This window comes from Equus asinus, chromosome X (genome assembly GCF_041296235.1).
Source record: "Equus asinus isolate D_3611 breed Donkey chromosome X, EquAss-T2T_v2, whole genome shotgun sequence".
Classification (NCBI taxonomy): Eukaryota; Metazoa; Chordata; class Mammalia; order Perissodactyla; family Equidae; genus Equus; species Equus asinus.
Window position 1 is genome coordinate 45,845,579 of NC_091820.1, and position 16,589 is coordinate 45,862,167.

The window sequence follows — 16,589 nt, forward strand, 5'->3', positions numbered from 1 at the left end:
CGGGTGGACACCATGCAGCTCAGAACAGCGCTCAAACCATAGATCCTCAGACGGCGGACGACAGCCCCAGCTGTCCCTGACCAGGCTGCTCAATTAGCGCTTCCAGGCCTTGTTCAGCTGAGTCATCAGCCAGTGTCATCAGAGGCCCCAAGCCGCCTTCAGATCAGCCAGTAAGGATAAGTAGTCCTGGCAAGGGGAGCCAGAGTCACTAAGGACAAGCTCCAGCAGGAGCAGGAAGAGCCCTCAGCCGTTTGGCGGGCGGGAGCCCTCCAGGCTCTACTGTAGGGCACTTTTAAAGCACTGCACATGGGGCTCCCTCCCCAGAGAGGGCATCCTGGCCTCGCACTGGGTGGCACTTCTTGGCTCAGGGCAGGCTCAGGCTTCCACCCCCAGTGCCACCTTAGTGGCAGCCACTCAGGCTCAGAGCTGCCCTGCATCTGCGTGGTCGCAGCACCCAGCGGCCCTGCTGTGAGGACCGCGCTGCCAGCATTTCCACTCCGCTGTGTGGTGAGTGTTTAATATCCCCTGGGCGGCCTCCATCCATGCTGAGCCGCCTGCCTGGGTGGTCCAAGTTCTCTCCGCTGGACCAATTAGTGTGCTACCTTAGGGGCCCCAGCATGCTCTGGATCACTACTGGTCACCATTAGTGACTGTGGTTGGGGCAGAGGGAGAGCGGAGGCAGCTCCTGGCCCTGGGGGACGCTTGAGCGGGACTCCGGCTCCCCGTTGAAAGCTGAGACGCACCAGGCAGCACTGGCACTCGGCTGCCATGTTGACGACTATCTGCTAGACGCCCATCTCTGTGCTAGGAACTTGACATATGACTGACCCTCACAGCGCTCTCGAGAAGTGAAGATTACTATTGCCATTTTACACATAAAGCAAATGGGGCTCAGGGATGTTACATGACTTTTCCAAGGTCACACAGCTGGTTATGGCAGAGCCAGGATTCAAACTCAGTCTTAACGATGACAAAGCCCTTGAAGTGTTTTTTCCATTAGCTCATGCAGCCTCTACAGTGCTTCCTCCAGCTTCTGTGTTTTCTCTCTCCATAGGTCTTGAGCTTGCTGGTCTGGTCCTCGGTGGGACAGTAAGGAGGGTGCATGAGGGGACTTCTAAGTCCCTGGGAGCCTTCATAGTCTGTGATTATCTGCCCTTATACTATACTGGCCAGATCTTTGTGACAAGGAGTTTGGAGGAGTTTTTATTTTACAATCAAAGGCTGAGGATTCCTCCCCGAACCGTGTGTTTGTGGGCAAAGCTCTTCTCTTGGCGTCAGTGGCAGGACCCGCAGGAGCCACATGGTAGAGGTGGAAGAGGAAAGGCAGACCTTGCCGGGGTATCTGCGAAAGCGAAGGGGATATACGTAATATGCAGCAACATCAAAACCACGCGCTGACCAGAGGGGCGATGCACCCGTGCCTGCAGGTGGTGCAACAGCCCGAAATTCCCTGCCGACTTTGGTGGAGACGGTACACTCTCCTCCCCGCCTTGGTAAACAGTGCGCCTGTCACAAAGGCCTCCTACTGACATTCCTCACTGACCCTAAGCTCCACCTCGGACTAGTTGAAGGTCCCGCAGGCTGAGCCAGCTCATCTGTGTTGGGGCCCATCTTCCGGTGTTCAGAAAGCCGGTATGTTCCCAGGTCATAGCGTTCTTTGAGCTCTATCTCAGGTTAAAAGCCAAAGAAAGGAGACGCGTCACTAACAGCGATGCTGAGCTCTGGAGTGGCCCCCCAGGCGAGTGTCATGGGCTCGGCTGGACTTCCTTCTTAGCCCCTCCTGCGCAGTGCAGTCCTGGAGTCACAGAAAGTCCTCTGGCAGCTGGTGAATTGAATTCAACATCCAGAGAGTCTGGAAATGGGTGGGAACCCCAGCAGAATGGAGTGGGAAAGTTAGCAGCTTGAGATGAAGCCTTCTGATTCGCGCTCCTCCGTCCGTCCTTAATCCGTGTGTTGGCGGATTGCCGGGTGGAGCTGATTATAATCTAGGAAGGGATGGTCTCCTGTGAATTCAGAGCAGGGAGCCTGCAGACACAGGGTCCAGAGGCCTTTCGCCCAAACAGTGATGAGGCCGGTGGAAAAGCAGGCCTCAGGAGAGAAGGGGCTGGAGCTGGAGCGAGCAGAAGCCAGGAGCGCTTGCCAAGGTCCAGGAAGGAGTCCTAGCCGGGCATCAGGAGCAGACAGAAGAGGTGGGTGGCGGGTGGGAGCTGAGACCCCTGCAGATGTCCCTTGAGGATTAAAGCCCTGGGCTGGCAGGCCACCGTCTGGGCTTGCGTTAAGGATGGGTGAGTGGCCTCCGCTCCCTGCAGACTGGGCTTGCCTGGTTCTGTGGCCCGTGGCTGGCTGGGGCTGTCCAGGCAGTAAGTCAGCAAACATTCCGGAAGCCCTGACTCTCTGGCTCTGACCCAGCTCAGGTCTGAAGACCGAAGTCTGTCGCCATGGGGCCTGCTAAACTGTGGCCAGGAGGACCGGCTGCCCTGGTCACACCCCTGGAAGAGCCACGTGGGGTCTAGCAGATGCTGGCAGTGCCCCACCCTTATCCCATCAGCATGGATCATTCCAGCACATGCCAGCTGCCAAGGAACACAGGCACTTCCGCTTGCCCTCCTTGAAGGGCTTTCTCTAGCTGGTGAGTGAGGTGGCTGGAAGCACGAGGAGTACAGTCACCCGGGAGCAGCTCTTAGCCAGGACAAATAGGAGTTGGGAGAGAACTCCCCCAGCTTCCTTGTTCCTCAGTGGGGACAGCTCTGAGAGGTGTGCCCCTGTCTCCCAGACATCCCCAGTGGGATGGAAGCCCAGTTGCCCACAGTGGGACCTGCCCCCAACACCCTCTGTATTGACTTCCCTCTCTTCCTTGTCTCGCTTCCCCAGTCCCGGAGTGGTGTTTCCTGGGATCATCCCCAAATACACAACCTGCACTCATGTCCTCATCCTAGGGTCTGCTCCTGGGGCCAGCCAAACTAAGACACAGGATTAGTAGATGGGTGTGGCTGAAACTCTTCAACAGGGTCAGACCATGATCACCACAGGGGACGAGTCGGCAGCCAGGTCCTGCCAGCCTGGGGAGGCCAAGGCGGGAGTCTGGGGGTCCAGCTGCACTAAGGAACTGCAGTCTCGCCTAGCACCAAGGACACCCATGATGGAGCCCCCAGCCCCGAGGGACTCTGAGATCCAGAGAGCGGGGCTACAGTCTGCCCTATTCCTCTGTCTGCCCCAGCCCAGTGTCTGGCATAAGGAAGTTGCTCCATAAACGGAATGGAATTGACTTGAAGCTGACCCCAGGAAGCGTCCACTTCCCCATCAGCCCATTCTCTCCCGCTGCCCTTCACTACCATACCTCTCTGTTTATTTATTTATTCCCGCATTCATAAATGCATGCAAATGTGTTGGACACCTGCTAGATTAGAGGCACGAGGTCCAGCTTCTCTCTGTTTCTTCATCTATTTTGAGGGGAAGCCCACCATTCTTGGTCAATCAGTTATTGATAATAACTTGCGTTTTAAATGAGGCTATAGAAAGTAGAAAATTTCTTCAACGAACTGGCTTTGTAACGATGAGTGGACAATGGCAGTCGTTGACATTTTGAAGAAGGGCGAAGCGGCCCTAAAATCAAGCCTCTTCCATGGAGTAATCTGCTCTGCCCGAGCTTCACGGGTGGTGGGTCCAGCATGCAGACCCACCCCCACCACCAACATACGCAGATGGACTCATTTTCCAGGCTTATGGCCACAAGCCTGTGCACAGATGCCCTTAAAAAGAATCATGTATTCGAAGACACACGCCTGAGCGTCAACGCTGCCACAAGCCCACTGTGTGGACACGAGGTGGTCTCTCCTCCCCGCCTCTGCCCGGCGCTGAGACGGGTTCCCACTGAAAGTGCAGCCGCTGGGTGATTGACAGGCCAGCCAGCAGCTTCATTCAGTTGGAATCAAGAGGCCATTACCATGGCGACCACAGTCCCTCGCAGCTCTGTTATCTTCCGTGCTCCAGGGAGTGGGGAGTTGAGCGTTGCACCTGGGAGACTTTCCTTCTGGAAGCCACTCCTTCCTCCAAGAGCGGCTTTTAATTTTTCCCCCAGGGGCCTCGCTTATTTGGAGCAAGTTGACTTTATACCTCCCTCTGGCTCTCCCTCTGTTAATGGTGAGGGAGGTTTTTGGTTTGGGGGGGCTTTTTTTTGGCAAGGAAGATTGGCCCTGAGCTAACGTCTGTGCCAATCTTCCTCTATTTTATATGTGGGATGCTACCACAGCATGGCTTGACGAGTGGTGTGTAGGTCCATGTTCAGGATCCAAACCTGCAAATCCCAGGCTGCCAAAGCAGAGCATGAGAGAGGTTTTAAGGAGAGTTGTGCTTTATTCAAGCTTGTGGTCTCCTAGAACCTTCCAGCTACTCTCCTGGGGTATCTGATGTCATGCCCAGCCAAAGAGAGTAAGAAATCCACCCCTTTCTCCACAGATCACCCTAGGGCTGGGGCTATGATCATGAAATCTTTGAACAGGAAGGGTACAGTGCTTGGTGGGGTGCATTGTTCAGATCCCAGCCCCGACTCCCCCTTCAAGACCGAAGGGCTCATTCCTCCAGCTGCCAGGGTGTCAGCTGCTGGCAGTGCTCAACCAAGTCCCTCTCCAGGAATTGCCCTCAGCCCAAGAGAACTGCCTCACCCCAAAACACACTCCCTTCCCTGGGGGCAGACTGCATTCAATGACTGACCAGTTGAGGGTACAAAGGCTCAGTTTCGTCCCCCTAATTTGGGACAACTCTGAAGGGCCGCAGCAGTTCCAAGGCTCCCGGGGGATCAGGAGAAGCCTCTGTTGTGACTGCTTCACAGTTCAGTACCGTCTCTGCCCACTCTGGCTTCGCTCGCTCTCTCACAGATGTTGACCCTAAAGGCACCCCCGCCCCCGAAACCATCTGCATACAAATCTCCATCTCAGGGACTGTTTCCTGGCAGCCCAACCCAAGACAAAGGGTCCGGAGCTCATCTGACACAGCCCTTCCCTTGACAGATGAGGAAACTGAGGCCCACAGAGGGGCTGGATACCCTTAAGTCATTTGGGGAGTTAATGTGAAATTTAGTTCCCAGATCCAGACTCTCAGCATTGGAACAGTTCTGGAAGGTTCCCTGATCTAAGCAGAAAGAAATGTAACCAAGAGGCTATTGGGTAATTCTCACAGCATTAACTGTGGTGATGATAGAGTTAAAGAACTATAACTGGACCCTGGAAGCCATTGCCACGTTGCTCTGTTGCCCTGGGAACTCAGTCTTGCTGCAGCTACCACCATCCGTGAGAAGATTCCCTGTGGCCCCAACTTCTAGGTGTCAGGAGTCCCCAATTAAAAGTTACCATGGGTGCCTCTATTGGGTGCCCATGACCCAGCACAGGACAGGTGGAGTCAGCCAGACTAGCTCAGTGGCTCTCAACCTCGCCTGCATGTTAAAAGCATCTGGGAGCTTTAAGAGATCTTGATGCCCAGGGTGCTCTCCAGACCAATGAAATCAGAATTTCTGGGCACAGGACCCAGGCATTGTTGGTTTTTTTAAAGCTCTCTGGGTGGTTCTGATCAGAAGTTGAGAACCTCCACTGTAGGGGAAACCAGTGATGAAAGTACTGGGGAATCTTCCCTCTTAGTTCCTTGTGGTATCAGGAAGGGTTTGATCAAGGAAGCAGAACCACTCTGAGTAATACAGAATGAGGGATTTATTGTGGGATTGGGCCTGACATAATTGTGGGAGCTGGTTAAGTTACCCATGTAAGACCGTTGACCTGCATCTACTGGTGGGTCTGAAGGCAGCAGAGCCAGCAGTTGGGATGAAAAGATGGACATTGTAGTGGTTATCTATTGCTGTGTAACAAATTACGTCAAAATACCATAACTTGAAACAACAAACATTTACTGTCTTGCAGTTTGTGAGGGTCAGAAATCTGGGAGTGGCTTAGCTGAGTGGTTCTGGCTGAGAGTCTGTCATGGGGGTGCAGGTAAGGTGTCAGCTGGAGGCTGTGGTCATCTGAAAGCTGGAATGGGGCTGGAGCATCTGCTTCTGACGTGGCTCGCTCATGTGTCTGTCTGTTGACGGGAGGCCTCAAGTGCCTTGCTGGCTGCTGGCCAAAGGCCTCAGTTTCTCCCCATGTGAACCTCTCCACAGGGCTCCTGATGTGGCAGCTGGCTTTCCCCAGCTCGAGTGATCTCAGAGAAAAAGAGAGAGAAGGAAAGAGAGAGCAAGACGGAAAGCACAGTGTCTTTTATAACCTAATTCATAAGTGACATCCCGTTGCTTCTGCCATATTCACAGTGGTCACACACACTAACCTGGTACAATGTGGAGGGGATGACTCAAGGGGATAAATACCAGGAGGTGGGATTCACGGCTGGGGGCATCTTGGAGGCTGGTGTGGGGAAGTGCAAAGACAAACTGGAACCCACCATGGCAGCTAGAACCCATATTTCACCGCCTCTAACCTCCATGGTATGGGTCACCTGCAGGAAAAGCCGGCGCCCTCAGCCACGACGGCACGGGCACCTGCCCCAGGATCTGGAGAAGCCAAAGGAGAAGATTCAGCAAAAGCCGAAGCAGCTATGGGCCTGGCTGCTCCTCAGGGCCAAAAAGGTGAGCCAGCAGATCAGTATCAACAGACTTGAGCTGCGAGAGTGCCTGGCTCACACCTGGTTGTGGAGTATAAAAGTAGCTGCTGCCTCACCTCCACTTTCCAAATCTCTTTGCAAATTTCTCCTGCAGCCAACCCTAACGTGGAAGCTGCAGAGAAGGGAATTCTGGGAAATGTAGTTTCAGCCTAACTAGGCGGCCACAGGGTAAAGGCACCGCAGGGCTGGAGTCCGTGTTGGGGTATGGCTGCAGCTGATTAAAGAGGTGTTCCTAAGGAGCTCTTTGTTCCTTCTCCTCGGGCTGGAGCCAGGAGTGATGTGGATTAAGGCTGCCCCAGCTAGAGAAGCCCAAGGTGACCTGGCCTACATGCCAAACTATACGACCCAGTGGACTTTTTTTATGGTATGAATTAGGACTGCCCCAGGGAGAGAAGCCCGGGGCATCCTCACCTGCATGCCGATCTATATGGCCAGATTCGTATCTAAAGTTATATGACCGCACAATAACCAGACCCCATCTGCACTGAAATCATTTAATGACTTTTTACATCATCTTTTTCTTTTTCTTTTTTTTCCAGTAAAAATAAGTCACGTACCCATGCCTTATAAAATTAGCCCTAACCCTCAACTCAGGGCAGCAGCAGGAGCTCTGACTGCCCGTGGGTCTTGTCCCCACACACTAGCTCTGCCTGCCCATGGGACCTGTCCCCATGCCAGCGGGGGCAGCAGCAGGAGCTCTGACTGCCTGTGGGTCTTGTCCCCACACACTAGCTCTGCCTGCCCATGGGACCTGTCCCCATGCCAGCGGGGGCAGCAGCAGGAGCTCTGCCTGCCCATGGGTCCTGTCCCCATGCTATTCCACACTATTCTCTAAATAAAAGAGCACTACTGCCAGATCTTGAGAGTCTAAGAAATCTTTCTTTCGACTCCTCGGCTCACCGATCCCGCATCAGGAGGAGTGAAGACAGCCATGGGTGAGCCAGAGTCTGACAGTGAGAAACAGAGGCCTCAGTCTTCCCAGAACTTCAGAGAAAACCCTTCCAATTCCCTCTAAAGGCCCATTACAGACTCACTCTGGATTAAGCCTCTTTCATTCTGTTGGGGGGAGGGAGGGATGACAGATGGAATATTTGAAAGCTGATTCCAAATCAGTTGGAGTAGACAATAATTTCTCCCCACTTCCCATCAATACCTCTAGACAGCCAGATGAAAATCGTGCTTTAATGGTCTGGTTGTATCTAATAACATGGCCACTCATACTGTTAGCCTGATGTCTCTCGACTCCAAAATGTCTCACACTAATGTTCCCCAGGCAGTGGCAAAATGGCGTAAGATGGTTATAGACCAATGTTACCTCTAAAATTAATTAAATAAAAAATGGCATAAGATGGCACAGAGGACCCGCCTGGTCTGTCATTTCAGAAACCTCAGAATATCTCCCCTGCTGATTCATGCCTTGGATTCCCACATCACAGCATTAACTCTCTAGCCAAAAGCTAAAATTTTGCTTTAACGTGCAACTATCTCTAAGAGGGCTCATGTCTTAGTCTATTGCTGCTCATTTATATTCCTTGGTACAAATGAAATCTGGTGGGGAATGTGACATAGAGGACAAGTGAGGGAGCATTAGATACTTGACAGGGACAGATCCACAAGAATGGAGAGCTCTGAAAAAGGAGCGTGAAAGAAAGAACCCCGTAAGTTGGCCAAATCCTGTTTCATTTGCTTCTTTGTGGAGTCACAGAAACACTACATTTCCCAGCCTGAGGTCACGTGATGGGGTTCTAGCCAATAGGATGTAAGTGGAAATCATGTAAATGACTCCTCCTAGGCGTTGTCATTAAAAACATCTTGTGCAATCTTCCTGCCACTTTCAGCAGCAAGCACAGAGGCCGTATATCGAGGTGGTAAGATAGAAGCATCTGGGATCCCAGACCGGCTACATGGCTGAGAGCTGCCCTCAGGAGTGCCCAACGGACCCTGGACTTTGCATGAGTGACATATCAACCTCGGTTTGCTCAAGCCACTGAGATCTGGGGGTGAATTTGTTTCTGCCGCAGGATAGGACTATCTATCCTATCCTGACTAATATAGAAATTGGTACCAGAAACGGGGTTTTGCTGAAATAAAAACCTGAACTATGAGGTCAGGCAGCAGGAAGTGAAGAAATTGATCTCAGAGGTTGGTAAGGCAGTGATCCATGTCATGCAGTGACAAAATATTCAGTCAAATTTTCACTTGCAAATAATAAGAGATGGGAATGAGAAAACCTTTGAGGGCAAAATGACTTAAGGTAAAGATCAGACTGAGGGTGTGGCCTTCCCACAAATTCCCAGATGCCTTATGGTGGCTTCTGTTAAATGTAGACAGCAAAGTATAGGGGTGAGAAAGCAAAGAAATACAGCAGATATGAAAACTCTATCTTGAAAAAATTTTGGATTTTGTAAAGTGACTAGAAGCAAATACATCAGCAGCCTATCACATTTTTTAAGGGAATTATATTGACAAGGAAACCTTGAACCTGGACCAAAAAAATTTTCTTGAGCCAACTATGGAGATAAAACAATCCTTGGGCTCCCACTATGAGTAGGATGCAGGTTAAGAAAGTTCTGTAGCCCCTAAAGAAGGGATTTCCCCAGTGCCCACATAGATATGGCAAAGAAGATGATTCAAAAAAGAAAAAAAAGAAGGAACTAGAGGGCAGAGCCATGAGTCAGGGAGAAAAATGGACAAAGGCGCTCCTTTAGGAGAAAACGCAGAGCTGAAGAGAGGAATCTTCTTCACCTCCAGGGTACAAAGCCTTCACAGGAGGATTTTAGGATTATTAGGCACCAGTGACTGCTGTGTCTCCCATCCTTCCTCTCCAGCCGTTCCAGCCTCCAGCCATTTGGGCCTTCCCAGGCCAGGAGTGAGTGAGCCTTGCACGATTTCAACTCTCAACCTTCAAGGCAACCCAGTCGATACCAAATGGAGCAGAGGTAAGCTGACTCTGCTGAGCCCTACCCAACTGCAGATCCCTGGGCAAAACAGATGTTGTTTTAAGCCACTAAGTGTTGAGATGGTTGGTTCTTCAGCAGTAGATAACACATATACAGTCGATCCTGATCATTTGCTGATTCCATATTTGCAAATTTGCATACTCACTAAAATCTATCCGGAACTCCAAAATCAAAACTCATCATGGTTGTGTGGTCGTTCATGGACATACACAGAGGGGCAAGACGTGCCGTTCCCAGCTGAAGTCAAATGACGTGATGCTCACCTTCTTGTTTCAGCTCTCATACTCTAAACAAGTGTCCTTTCTGCAGTCTACTTAGTGCTACATTTTTCACGGTTTTGTGCTTTTTTGGTGGTGATTTTGTTGTTTTAAAATGGTCCCCAAGCATAGTGCTGAGGTGATGGTTAGTGTTCCTAAGTGCGAGAAGGCTGGATGCCTTATGGAGAAAATACGGATGTTAGGTAGGTACATGTAACTCACTAGGGAATGACACGTGTCAGATAGATACATGTAACTCATTAGGGCATGAGTTACAGCACTGTTGGCCATGAGTTCAATGAACCAACAATATATATTAACTAAGGTGTTTTTAAACAGACATACACGTAAAACGAGGTTATGTATTGATTAGTTGAGAAAATGAGAGCAAAGGCTCACAGGAACCTGACTTTGTATTTCCACTAGGAGCAATGGTTTTGTATTCGCTCATTCAGTGTTCACAGAGACTTTATAGAACATACCTACTGTGAAAAATGAGAATTGATTATACCTACGTTCAGTCCTCCTCTTTTATCTGAGCACATGAGAACACCACACTTCCCAGGCCCCTTGCAGTTAGGGAGAGCCATCTGACTGGCTCTGTCCGATGAAACGTGAGTCGAAGCATTTAAGAACCAGTGTGCTGTCTCCAACCTCTCACTATCCTTGAAGTGGCAAACATGCAGGCCTTGTGTTAAAATGGTGGCATCCTCAAATGAAGGGAGGCTGGATCCTTGATTTGCTGGAAAGCGAAGGGCCCTGGCAACATGTGTCAGACTTTACAGAAGCAACAGATCAGCTATTGTGCTTGGCCACTGAGCTGCTGAGGGTTGATCTGCTGTTGCAGCCTAACCTAGCCTTTCCAGTCCAAAACAGGGTGTGAGGAGCCTGCAACGTGCAGCTTTTCCAACTTGACAATCTCTGCTGGACAGGATCTTCTAGTCAGCCAAAGTATACGGATGTGTGCATGTGTGCCTCCGTGTGTGGTTGTGTACACATAGCTCTTAATTACCGATGTGTTCTAGCAACTGCTAATCTATTTGGCAATAAGGCCACAGATGCTAAAATGCAAATTAGCTTGCCTCTCCATCCCCAGCTCTCATCAAAAAAGAGGAGTGGTAGATGGCTTAGATTTATTTATTCACTGGCTTAAGAAAAAAAAACCCAGGAAGAATTGGTTTGGTCTAAAGAAGGCCAGAGGGGTCCCAGAAAGTTAAACTCTTCATCCTTCACTCCTATTAGCCTCACATCTGAAGCACCAGCCTAGTACATAAGATTCAAAAATGTGTCTCCTCGTGTGAAGAAGCCTATCCCTACACACACATCTACTCACTTGTTTATATTGGGTGTTGTGGCCTTTTACTGATTTTCCTGTAGACAAAGAAGTTACCAAACACCCAGCGGTAAAGAGAGAAGGAACTTTCTAGAACACTAGGGATGAAAAGAGGCAATGATTTGATACAGGCTGGAGGAGACAAAGGGAAAAGCCGGAAACGAGGTGATAGGTGTCTAGAGAGGCATTTGTGAAAACCAAGAGACAACATTAGTGAAAAGAGGTCCTGGGGCCTCTCCAGGGTCTGGGTCGGCTGCATCTACACTCAGGAGCCTGGAGTCAGGCCATGTCAGCCCAAAATCAAGGGGTTATTCCAGAGACAGGCTCTTCTGGGTTTCTGGACACAATTTCCAACTTGTGGAACGGGGTTCCCATACATTCATGCAATGCTCCAGACACCAGCAGGTGTCCAAGAATTCAACTTGATTCTGACACGATCTACCCAGAGATAGCGTCAGATCCTGCAGGTTAAGGCTCAGTCCTACAAGACTGCCCCCACCCCCAACCCCTGCTTCAGATGCCAGTCACAAGCCCAGGTTGTTCCCTGTGCTTCTGACTGACCTGCTACAGATTAGAGGTTCCCACGACCCCCTCCTTGGGTTTGATTAATTTGCTAGAGTAGCTCACAGAACTCAGGGAAACATTTTACTCACTAGATCACCAGTTTCTTATAAAAGGACATAACTCAGGAACAGCCAGATGGAAGAGATGCACAGGTCAAGGTGTGGGGAAAGGGCGCAGAGCATCCACACCCTCTCAGGGTGCCACTCTCCTTGAATCTCCATGAGTTCAGCAACCCAGAAGCTCTTCAAACTCTATCCTTTTGGGTGTTTATGGAGGTTTCATTACATAGGCATGACTGACTAAATCATTGGCCACTGGTGATTGATTCAGCCTCCAGCCCCCATCCCCTCTCCCAGGGTCAGGGGGTGGGACTGAAAGTTCCAACCCTTCAATCACATGGTTGGCTCCCGTGGCAACCAGCCCTTGTCCTTAGGTGCAGTCTAAAAGTCACCTCGTTGGGCCAGCTCTGGTGGCCTAATGGTTAGATTCAGTGTGATCTACTTCCACAGCCTGGGTTCCTTTGGACCTACACCACTCATCTCTTAGTGGCCATGCTGTGGCAGTGGCCCACATGAAAGAAAAAAGAAAAAAGAAGAAGATTGGCCATGGATGTCAGCTCAAGGTGAATCTTCCTCACCAAAAAAAAAAAAAAAGAAAGAAAGAAACAAAAGTCACTTTATTAACATAACAAAAGACACCTTTGTGACTCTCAACACTTAGGAAATTCCAACGGTTTCAGGAGCTCTGCCAGAAACCCAGGCACAGAGACCAAATATCTATTTCTTATTATAAATCACAATATCACACAGGCAAAAAGGGCAGCTTCTCCTACCTGGAGGACAAGATCAATGTGCTTGGTCATCTGCATTCCACCTGAGTCTAGCCCTCACAGAACTTCCTGTTTCTGGAAAGAACACGGGTTCCAGAGTCAGACAGCCCTGTTTAAGTCCTGCTTCATCTCTTAGCCATTGTGTTATTAAGTCAGTCACCTAACCTCTCTGAGTCTCACATTGCCAACCAGAACTTATAATACCCACTCAGAGGGCTCTGGGAGACTTAAATGAGATCAGGAGCATCTGGCACAGAGCAGGTGGTCTCCTTCCCATCCCCTGCTACCACCATGTGTCACCAGAAATGGTCTCACACTGTTTGAAGTATTTTGTGCCACAGAGGCTGTGGGAGGCTGAATAACGCCCCTCCCCTCCAAAAAAGATGTCAATGTCCTAATCCCTGGAATGTTACCTTAAATGGCCAAAAAGAACTTTGCAGATGTGATTCAATTAAGGCTCTTGAGGTGGAGAGATTATCCTGGGTTACTCAGATGGACCTGAAATGCCATCACAAGTGTCTGTTACGGAACATCAACACAAGTTTGTTTACCGGTCATACAAGAGCGGGCCACGAAAAAACGGGAGCACCAGGCTTGTGGCAAGGAAAGGGGCTTTTATTATCGAAAGGCAGCCAGACGAGGAGATGGGAGCTAAAACTCAGATCCACCTCCTTGAAGAGAAAAAGGTAGGGGTTTTTATTTGGGTTTTAGGTAGGGGAGGCGGAGCCTGTGGCCTTGCTGGTTGGCACCTTCCCAGCAGCCTGCATTTGGCCTTGTGAGGCTGAATTTTGACTTCCGGACCTTGAATTCCTGGGAAAGGCAGCTCACTCATATACTAAGGAGGGATGGAAAGACCTGGGTAGTTTCGGACAACAGTTGCTCGTGCCAAATGTGCACAGCTGCAGAGCAAAGCTGATCTCAAGGTGTTTTGCTCCAGGGGAGATTTTTTAATTTCTTTGTTCTCGGTTTCATGTCCTTATAAGAGGGAGGCAGAGGGAGACGACAGAGGAAAGGAGAAGGTCACGTGATCACAGAGGCAGTGATTGGACTGATGCAGCCACAAGCCAAGGAAGGCCACAGCCACCAGGAGCTGGAAGAGGCACCGAACAGACTCCTCTGGAGCCTTCAGAGGGAGCGGCCCTGCTGGCACCTTGATTTCGGCATAGGGATACTGATTTGGGACTTCTGGCCTCCAGAACTGTGAGCCACCAAGTTTACGATAATGGATTGAAGCACCAAGTTTGTGATAATTTGTTACAGCAGCAACAAGAAACTAATCCAGTGGCCAACTGAGTCTCTGACCCCACAGAGAGAGTTAAGAAAGGAGAGGCCTGGGTTCCAAGCCCACACTCTGAAAAGAGAGCCCTTGGTTCCTTGGGTGGTGGTTGCAGAGACCGAGGTCCCTCTAGCTGGGGTCGCCCTGGGTGGTCCAGTTGACGCCTGTTCACATTTGCTCCTCAGCCTTACCTCCCACAGGAGGTGTCCAGGCAGGGAAGGGAGTGAAATTAGCATCGTTTCCTTCTCTTGCTTCCAGCACAGACTCGCCCTCACCCGGGAGTGCAGGAACGCCCCGCGTCTGAAGTCGAGTCGGGCATCTGAAAACAGTCTCTCAGACCCGGTCTCTGGCTACATCAAGGGTACCCAGGGGAGGACAGAGCTTGCAGAAGTCAAACATGTGGCATCACCCTGCAGACAGAAGCTTCCCCCAGCCTGGGGCTAATAGCCCTAACCCACTTTCAGGATTTCTTGGCTATGAGAGCCAAGGACTCTAAAGAGCACTAACTGCCATGGAAATGCTCAGTTTGCACCAAATGACGCACTGACGGCTTTGGCCTGGAAAAAGCAGTCATGTTGAAGACTAATTATATTGTTACATATTCAACATGGGTGCCGGAACGTATCGTAGTGCCGTCACAGACCACAAGCTTCCAGTTTGCAGCACAACCAGACCCTCCAATGTGGCACTCTCTGCTTGCAACCTGAGTCCCTTTTAGTAGATTTCTGTGGCTCCCAGTGTAACCTCCACAATACTGGGCCCCCAACCTCCCCAGAAAGCTAGAGTGTTCCAGACTGCTCATTGACAGAGGCCTGAGCCAGGGGACACTCAGAGTTGGCACTGTTGACTGCTAGGCAAATGAGACTTAGATTTACAAAAGGGAGGGAGCCACCAGGGCCTCCCAGACATATGCCAGCTAAGAAAGAAGTTGATCCCAGTCTGAGGGCCCAGTAGTAACACAAGACATTATTAATTTTCCCTCCATGACAGAGACAGTCAGCTCACCACCAAACCTATTCCCCTTTCCTTTTGGGCACACAGCTAGACTACATTTCCCAATCCCCCTTGCAGCTAGGTGTGGCCATGTGACTTTGTTCTGGCCAACAGAAAGTAGGCAGAAGTGATGAGCGGCCTGGCTCGTAAAAGCCTGCAATGCCATTCTCCACTCTCTCTCTCTTCCCTTCCTGACCAGTTGGATGTCAGTCTTCAGGGCCACCTTGGAAATAGGTGACCAACTGTCCCAGTTTGCCAGAAACTGTCCCAGTTTCAGCACTGAACGTGTGCACTCTGGGAAGCCCCTCACTCCCAGGCAAGCTCGGCTGACTGGGCATCCTCCTCGAAAGGCGCAGGTGGAAGACGGCAGAGCCTCTCTCAGCCTCGGTCCATGAATGACTGCATGGAGCAGAGTGCTCCCCGCCGCCTCCCACCCCTGCCAATCGGCAGTGCATGTTTTTGGACTTTATGTGAGTGAAAATAAACTGAGATTTGTTATTTTATGTGTTACCACCACTGGTGTAAACTGAACTCATACACCATCTAATATTTTTGGAGAAACATAAAAATACCCTATGTTCCCTCAGCTATTTTAAGAAGACAGATACCAGTTATAAATAGAAAGACTATAGATTCTCTGGGATCGTCCTGGCTTACACCTGTTGTCTAAGCATAAGTATTAATAGCATCCCTCTTTCACTCTCCAGAGTGGCCCTGTTTGAACAATATCTAATACGGTTATAGAAAATCTGTAGTGTGAATGCATGCCTAAAATGTTGTAGGAAAATTGTTCATTGAATCCTATTTCTTTCTATAATAAAAGTAATTTACCTGATAGCTAAGACTCTAAGTTCAACTCTGTTTTTCTTTGTTGGACACACCATGGCCAGGACCTAGAACCATCCTCAAATCCAGATTTCTTTCAAACTTTGTGTTTGAAGGATTGCTGTTCATCTTGGACTTTTGGGGTTTTCTACCAATCCGTCAGTCAAAAATTCTATCTATTGAGTGGCCCATCCATACCATGAAATATTGCTCAGTGATAAAAAGAAATGAGGCCTCAAGTCACAAAAAGACAGGGAGGAACCATAAATGCATCTTGCTAGGAGTGACAGAACTCAGTCTAAAGAGGCTGCACACTGTATGAGTCCACCTCTATGACATTCTGGGAAAGACAAAACTATGGCGACAGAAAAAGGATCAGTGGCTGCCAGGGGTGGGCGGGAGGGAGGGTGGGAGGGATGACGAGGCGGAGCACAGGGGATGTTTAGGGCTGTGAAATTGCTCCGTGTGACACTGTAATGGTGGGTACATGACATCGTACACTTGGCAAAACCCAGAGAATGTACAAGAGTGAACCCTAACGTAAACCACGGACTTTAGTAAATAATAACGTGCCAACATCGCTCACCAGTTGTCACAAATGTATCACACTGATGCCAGAGGCTAATGACAGGGGAAACTGGGGGGGAGGGAAAAGGGGGGACATGGGAACTCTCAGCAGTTTCTGTGCAATTGTGCTGTAAACCTAAAATTGCCCCAAAAAATAATTTTTAAAAAAACTTAAAAATAAGAAAAACAATTCTATCTGTTGAGTGCCCATGGAAGAGACAGAGGACACACAGCCCCTGGAGGTGCTACACCGCGATGGGCGACAGGCTGCCTCCCAGGGTGGGTCCAGGCTGCCATGCCACGTGGGCAGGTGCCAGGGCAGGCAGACATCCAGGGAGATGTC

General features: G+C 50.1%; 1 long non-coding RNA gene across 2 annotated transcripts; it reads left to right on the forward strand.

The window, feature by feature from the left end:
* Nucleotides 1-204: 204 nt before the first annotated feature.
* LOC123282653 (uncharacterized) lies at nt 205-15,691 on the forward strand. Of its 2 annotated transcripts, XR_006522827.2 has the most exons (5): nt 205-507; nt 1,055-2,189; nt 6,484-6,607; nt 9,471-9,581; nt 13,569-15,691. It is a non-coding gene; the product is annotated as an uncharacterized lncRNA (long non-coding RNA). The 2 variants fall into 2 exon arrangements; XR_011499800.1 differs by having other exon boundaries at nt 6,484-9,581.
* Nucleotides 15,692-16,589: the final 898 nt, after the last annotated feature.